Source organism: Corapipo altera, unplaced genomic scaffold (genome assembly GCF_003945725.1).
Source record: "Corapipo altera isolate COAL_440 unplaced genomic scaffold, ASM394572v1 2b, whole genome shotgun sequence".
Classification (NCBI taxonomy): Eukaryota; Metazoa; Chordata; class Aves; order Passeriformes; family Pipridae; genus Corapipo; species Corapipo altera.
This window is the reverse complement of record NW_020884874.1, coordinates 9,828,639-9,836,473: the sequence shown is the minus strand read 5'-3', so window position 1 is coordinate 9,836,473 and position 7,835 is coordinate 9,828,639.

Below are 7,835 nucleotides of genomic sequence, written 5' to 3'. Positions count from 1 at the left end.
CAAAAGACGAAAATATTTTTTCATGTGTTGTCTGTGTTTTACAACATTAGAAACAGCTATGTGGATAGCTGCCTCATGCCTAATGCTGAATATCAGAAGGCTGTTCTTATGAAGAGCTTAGTCTGACTCTATCTGCGATTTGAGTGGCTAACTAAAATCCTTTGCAAATTATCTGTCACTTCTTTGTAAGACCTGCTTCCTTTCTTTATGTCTGAATTCGGACTGGGGATAATGAACTTCCTGTATCATAGACCGGGATACAAGGAAACTCATTGTACACTCACCAAGGAAGAGTATATCAGTAAGTAGCTTATAAGGCAGCTCTGAAGGGTCTTGTAAAAATGACTTATTCTCCAAGTTTCAGTGGTCTGATTAAGTGGATCATGTGATAAACACTTATAATGAACGTCTTCAGATCCTGCCAGGGAAAGCCCAGCAGATAAAATGCTGAATCCCATGGCACTGCTCTATGCATAACAAACTGATTACAAAGACGGAAAAATCATGCAATTCACTGGATTGTTCTCCCACTCAGGACAGCACAACAGTGTTATACAATTTTCTCTCTGCTGCCCCAAATTAAAGTCTCATTGCTACTCAATCCAGTTCAAACTAGTGCTATTTTTCTCCTACAACTGACCAGGCAGATTACAGCTAAATGTAACTACATGTGAGCAAGCCTAGTCAAGCTTCTGAGTGATTTCTTTCTTATTAAAGAAAACAAAATAACACAAACAAACATGCCCGTGTTTGGAACTAGATGATCTTTAAGGTTCCTTCCAACCCCGACCATTCTATGATCCTATATGAAAAGAAAAACCCAACTAAACAAGCACTGAGCATAAACTCACAAGTAACACATGCTAATTTGGTTTATTTAAAAATGGCAGGAAATGTCCAAGTGCATCCCTTGCAGTTTTCGCCAGCCCAATACCTGTAGGACCAATGACCAGGATAATATATCGGCATCTGCTCTGTTCTCCCCTTTCTCCCCTCACCCCCAGTTAGCAGCTTGTTGTTCCTCCTCCTTGGCAGCACAGCCTCTCCTCTCCCCCCCCCCCACTAAGTTGTTTCTGCCTAATAAGCTACAGTGTCTCCACAAAAGGCATCCTGGCTCTGTCATGAAGCATGGGATGTATGTACCTGTCCCTGCCTTGTCACTCAGCATAAATTACAATAATAAATTATATAAATCCTTGACTCAGGTGTCAGCTGCAGCATGTGTGACAGATGGGGTGCCTTTAAGAAAGTCTTCTTCAGGTCCTGTGACTGAGATGAAGCAAAGACCCCAATAGCCTCTTTTCCTTGACTAGCAATACCCACGTGCTCCCGCAACCATGGGCAACAGCTGTTTGCACCAGGATGTGCACACTGGTCTCATCCAATACCCAATTAAAATATTTGTCAGGACTGTGCTACAGAGAAGAGGATTTGGAGCTCTGTTGGGTCTTTGAGGTGTCAGGGTGGAGGAGGCAACTGTTTCAGCTGGGCATGGTCCTGCTGTCAGGGAGCTTGTGGAGAGATATGCGAGTGCTAGGCTCTGAGTAAGGTAATTGGTTTTACTTGGGACCCTTAATTCAATAAAGGGGTGGTGAGGGCATGAACAATCCCATTCCTTTAAGCTACTTACTGGCTGGTTGTCCTCAAGTTCAGATACCAGACTTTACAAGAGTGGTAGCAGAGATGGCAGAAGCTGCAAAGCCAGCCCACAGTAATAATGCCTGTCCTCAGGCTACCTCACTCCATATCATCCCACTGAGTAATCAGCTCTTTACTGTCACTGGGTGAATGGCCTTAAAAGGAATTGCTTTGGGAGTTCAGGTGTCAGTAGAAACAAGAGGGTAAAGGGTGGTAAACAGCATGTCACCTCAGCAGTTCTGTCTTGCATGTCACCAGTAGGTCTGACAGCTGTCAATGACGCACAGTGGACCAAACTGTCACTGCTAATTCCTCCACCACACTTACGGCCCTCACATTTCCCTCCTGCTCAGCAGCCAGTACGCACAAGGCAAGAGTGCCCAGCCTGGCACAGAAGAAGTGCAATCACTTGTGCACCATCACTAGAAAGGCTGCTTTGGCACAGCACTTCGGAGAATGATCTTGGTTGTGGCTGGCATCAAACTGTGCTTCTCACTCCACCTGCTTCTCATGCAGAAGAGCAGCCCCACATCACCCCTCCATTGTACTGAGCAGAGTGTTAAATCACCTCACTGACTACCAACTATTAAACACTTGGATATGCACAGGCATGGAGATGACCTTGAAGTGAGAGGCTGCAGTTTGCACTGACACTAGAGCTGACCTAGAGGCAAGCCTAGGAGCATCCTTGAAGTACAATAACAACATTTTAACAGGCTAGATGAGTTGACAGCCTCATCACACCTACTGTAGATGTTGTAAAGAGACCTAGGGAGAAACATTTTCCAGATGTAGAACACATTCGCGAATACCAAACTGACTTGTCAGATGAATTAGAATATCAGAGAGGTGGCAGGATGCTTTGCTCCCTGGCTTGACCCATCAGAATTCTTATCCATCAGTTCTGTTTTGAGGAATGCTCCAGCAATTATGGCACCTCACAGAAGTTCTAGGGGATGGTAAAAACTGTTTGTGGTTTTTTTCAAACAGCCAACCTGCAAACACAACTGCAGTTTAAAATGTACATCAAAACCTTTGTATATCAGATTTCCTATACCATTACTAGCCATTAAGTCTCCCCAGGTCATGTTATTTTCCAATTAATGGGATTGCACAGGTGTAATTGAAGGGATAATATACCTATCAGCTCTCATCAATTGTGATGGCACATGAGAAAGAGGGCCTTATCTTGATTTACTTTACAGCCAAAGGGAATTCATGCATCTAACATGGAGGAGTAAAGGTATCTTTAGAGCACGCTTTGTATGCAATCAGTAAGAATCAATAACAGTAACAATACTGCTATTAGACTCTGTCATCAGAGAACAGTGGAATTTTAAATATGTAAACCAAGCAAAAATTTGCAATTTCATTTGTTTCCAGTTGACAAAGGAGTCTTCCTCCTACATGACAAAACAGATACAGGTATTTGTGGTTTAAACTACAGATGCTAACCTAGCCACAATCTTGTCTGAAACTGTGAATCAATTTGGAGTACCATTCAGCAGCTGCTTTTTTACTGGTCTCATACTTGTATGTATCAAATGCTGTCCATAGATTTCCCGTGTAGGCCTGTCCCCAGGGACTGAAAACCTGGTGTACACAACTCATAAATAAAGTTAGAGAGACATGAGCAAGAAAAAGCATAGCATACTTCTGGGAATCACTCCAGGAAAATAAATATGCAAGATGGCACATCACCCTACACAAAGCTGGCAAAGGTAAAACAACATTTGGGTTCAATCATTATGGAAAAGAAAATAATTCTGTGTTCATATGTACTCGCTGATTTTCCACTGAGACAAAAGGGTAAAGGTAAGACCGGAGTTTGACTCACAAGAAAACAAATCTGCTGGTAATAGTTGTGCCATATTTAACTAAATTGGGGGACCCAGTCTGATTTTGATCCCTGGCTTTCAGAAGGCCTGTGAATTCTCTAGAAATGATGACCATTTCCTATCTGTGTGGTTCACGACTCGTCCTATGGCATGTGCTTGCTTGTAAATTCTACAAACCTTTCCCTCAACAGTTACATTGCATGACTTTATGCAATAGTATTAAAACATGGTAAAGAACAAAAGTGGAACCATTGTCTTGCTTTCCTATAATGGATTTGGATGAACATGCCCTCCTGTTTCCATCTGTGCTTCACTCTTCCTTTTTTTTCTCGAGAATAGGATATTACATTTACTGGCATTGACTTTTCCCTCAGAGTTTATTATTTTGTTCCACTTCTGCTCGTCTCTCATTTTCCCAGTCTTTTTTTTTTTTTTTTGGTATAGTCTCCTGAATCCTTATTTTCCTATCAAGTTTCACACTATCTAATCCCCAGTTTAGTTTACTGTTGTTATTTATGAGATACTGAAAAGTTTAAGCCACTGTATATAAGGTACGACAATAATATGATTACACAGAAATGCTCATTATTTAAGGGATGAATTGGCAGAAGACACATCCTGCAACTATGCAGATTGCAGACAGATGTCTACCTGTGTTTTGCTTGGCTGTGATTCGGAAATGTACAGAATTCTTCAAGAGCAAATGTTCATGCGCTCTTGCCAATTTTTATTTCCTTGTGGATTGCTCTGTAGTTTTGCTTTTAGGGATGATGGCTTACCATTGTCTTATAACTGTTTGCCTGGTAATATCTGTTGGTAATTTTGATTGTGTTCTTAAATATTACTCATGACAGTAGAATTGCACACTCACTGTGCGGATATAGCTTTAAAACAAGCTATTTATTGGTGTCGCACTCCATTATGTGTTTTGAAATTTGAAGTTTTAGGACAATATCTAAAAACTAGTAACTCACACTATTTCAAATGTGGTTTGTTCAGGTACTCACCCACTCTGTGTGTGCATTTGAAAATTACTTTATCCTCTGTATGACTGAACATGCTTATGCTATCTGGTAATGCTACTTTCACTACAAAAAGAACCTGTAGGAAAGCTTTTTATTCCTCTCATTGAATGAAAAGTTACTTACAGTATGGTACTAGGAGTTCGATGAGATATATGCCTATCTGGTGGATTTGCACATTTGTTTGTGGGACTGCAAGGCCTGATATAGCTATATAGCACATGTAAGCCTTGAGGCACCTTGAGATTTTAATCTGGGCAATAGCACACTCAGTGCACCTTATGTGTATGAGAATCCCAAGGGCGCAGAAGTGCAACGAAAAGAGAATGGAGGCTGTGTGGGATATGTGCACATCTAGCACTGATTGCTACTTATGGGTAAATCATTTTTTGTTTTCCTCCTAGCAGTTATCCACATGCAGTATATATCTGTATTTCCACTGCAGCATATGTAACAACAATCACTAGTTTCTTTCATGGTAGACTGAGATTCTTGAGAAGTTGCAGTTGGAACAACACTTTACATTGGAACAACACTTTACATTGTAACTCATCAAGAGTTATTAATATGTGTAACATCTGTTGAATTGGGAAGACAGAGCTTCAGGATGATGCTCTGTAGATGTCTAAGATAAATAATTTTCTTGCTGAAATTGTCAGCACAGATGCTGCTCTGACAGACTATGATCTAACGGTTTACCTGGAATTGCCACAACAATCTTAAAACAGACTTGCAGTCTGCAATATAATTAGGTTGGAAAAGTCAAGTAAATATCTTAAAATACTTCACTTTTTGTAGTTAACAGGGCAGCTGTTACATCTCAAGTGTGGAGAGATGACTGTTTCCAATAGCATGTGGTTTGATAACAGAATACAGAAAGACGAATTTTCTAGTTTAGATGGAGCTCCGTAACCACCATTGGCAGAAACTGAAGGATTCCATTAAGTGTTCTGTATCCATTCAGAGGGGAGAGATCAGCTGTACTTTTCCACCTCTCTTGTCACTAGAGCAGTGGTCTTCAGAAGATTATCCTACCTGACAAAAGTCATCAAGGGCATAAAATTTTTGTCAAGGATAGGGACTTCTGGGAGCTGATGGGTCCAGACACAGGTTCCAATTTGAGGTCGGAGAACTAGCATATTTACCTTGGCTGGACACTTCAAGAACCTGGAAGAATCCAGTGAGGTGGGTGAAGTCAATGGATATAGATTGCTGCAGGTTCAACTTCTTTCAGCTTTTCAGGACTGACCACTGCTCCAAAGCCAGAAGACAGTTTTAAGTGTCACATAGCAATTCCTTAAATGTACTCAAGATACTTCATGGGTCTAGGAGGAAAATCTCATTTTCTTTGCCAATTAGATTTACCTCAGTGACGTCTTCTTACCATTCTGCAAGACTGAGTGAAAAGTGGCACTTCCTATTCTTAAAAGCCACCCAGAATGCTGGCTGAGAGGGAACCACTTTAAGTTCAGATACCAAACCAATCCTTTGTTTGGTGGTTCCAAATGCTAGAAGTCCATCAGTTCTGCAGTCAGTCTGTTCAGGATATCTGGAAAACAGGACTCTTTCGGCAAGTAGTGATTAAAAAGGTTACTTTTGCTGAGTCTTACTTGATTTTGCCAAGTAATCTGGGAACTAAAAGGATTGACAGGAAAGAATAAAGGAAACAGCTGTCCCTGGAACAAGGAAATAATTGTCTTATCGACTTGTGCTGTGAAGATGTCTATTCAGGACAACTCTATTTTGAGAAGATGCCTTCAACAGTTTTTGATTTCCTGTCTGTGTTTTGAAGAGGAGTATCTGAAATCTTTTAAACAGATATTCTGCAGACTAAGCACAACACAAAAAAAGAAGATTTTATGCAAGTGCCATAATTTAATTTCTTCCTGGCACAGAGAGTAATGCCACATTCTCACACTATTGACATGAAGCCATATAAGAAGATTGCTAACAATCATGATGACTTTTTTGCTTTAGATATTTGTCCACTGGAAACTGGTTTAAGGGTCTGACTTAACTGTAAAGAGGCCACCCAAAAACTATCAGATGACAACTTTCTGTCATGACTTGTGAGGTGTCTATATCCTATGAGTTACTAACCTATATCCTACGAGTTACTCATTTCCTACAAGAAATTCATTTATACTATCATATAACACAATAGCAACCAGCTATTCTGCACTGAAATACTTGCCTGCTTTCTAATGTTTCAGTCTAGCAAGCACAATTCTCCTGAATTGACAGAATTTTTAGAGTAAAATGAGAGGTAAGATTCTGTGGTTTGGGGAAGTCAAAGGTAAATTCACTGCCTGATTCAAACGCAAATTTCCTTGTCACCATGTGCAAACTGATGGGTTTCTGTAGCTCACTGTCTCCAACAGGAAAAATTAAAAAAAAATAGAGGAATGAGTTGATTTGTATTTGTGAAATATTCAGCTTTTCTTCCCACTTGACTTGTAAGAAACTGAGTGATGCACTTGAGGTATGTTTTTTAATCCTCACTACTTGAAAGCGCCACCTCTGGAAGCAAATGAGACCACCACAGTTGTGTCTACACTGCAAGGGAATCAAAAGTCCTTTGGACCAGAAGTAAGCATGGTATAATCCTCCTCTCCAAGCCTTATCCATTCCAGATACATTATGGCAGCAAGGACCACCCTCAGACTGCTTGTGACCATTAAGATGCTACTGTATTAACCCACCAAACTCACTCAGGTACCCAACATGCTCTAAGGGAATGGAAATATGCCCATATCTGAGGTCAATTCTATATCCTCACAGTACAAAATGTGGTTAAGTGTGATTTTCAAAAAGGTTTCAGGTCTGTTTTCATTGGAGCACAGATCAAGGTCTTAAGTGATTATGCAAATGTAGTAATTATGTAAATCTATAAGACTTATGACAATTGGGATTAAGGCTGAGAATGTAAATGTAGACCTTGCTATCTTGCATTTTGTGAGAGAATTTTTATTTTTCTGAACAATGTAACATATGAAAACCTCAATTCCAACACAGATCTGTACTAACAAATGAGGTTGAGAGGCAGTAGGATAAAGGTTAAGCGTAATTTGTTATTTACAGTTTTCAAAATCATATATAAATCCCTATGTTCTGAGTGCTAAATTCTTGTGCCCCATACATATGTTGTTTGTTTTACTAGACTACATGTGAATGAAAAGAACAGCTGTGACCTCCCCTTCTACTTCGAAAGGGCTCCAACAAAAAACAAACACCCTCTTTAAGAAAAAAATCTTAACTGAATTCATTCATTCTGCACGTGTAAGGACCCACAAAAGTATTCCATGTTTTTCTTACATTCAGAATTAATAGTGAAGGG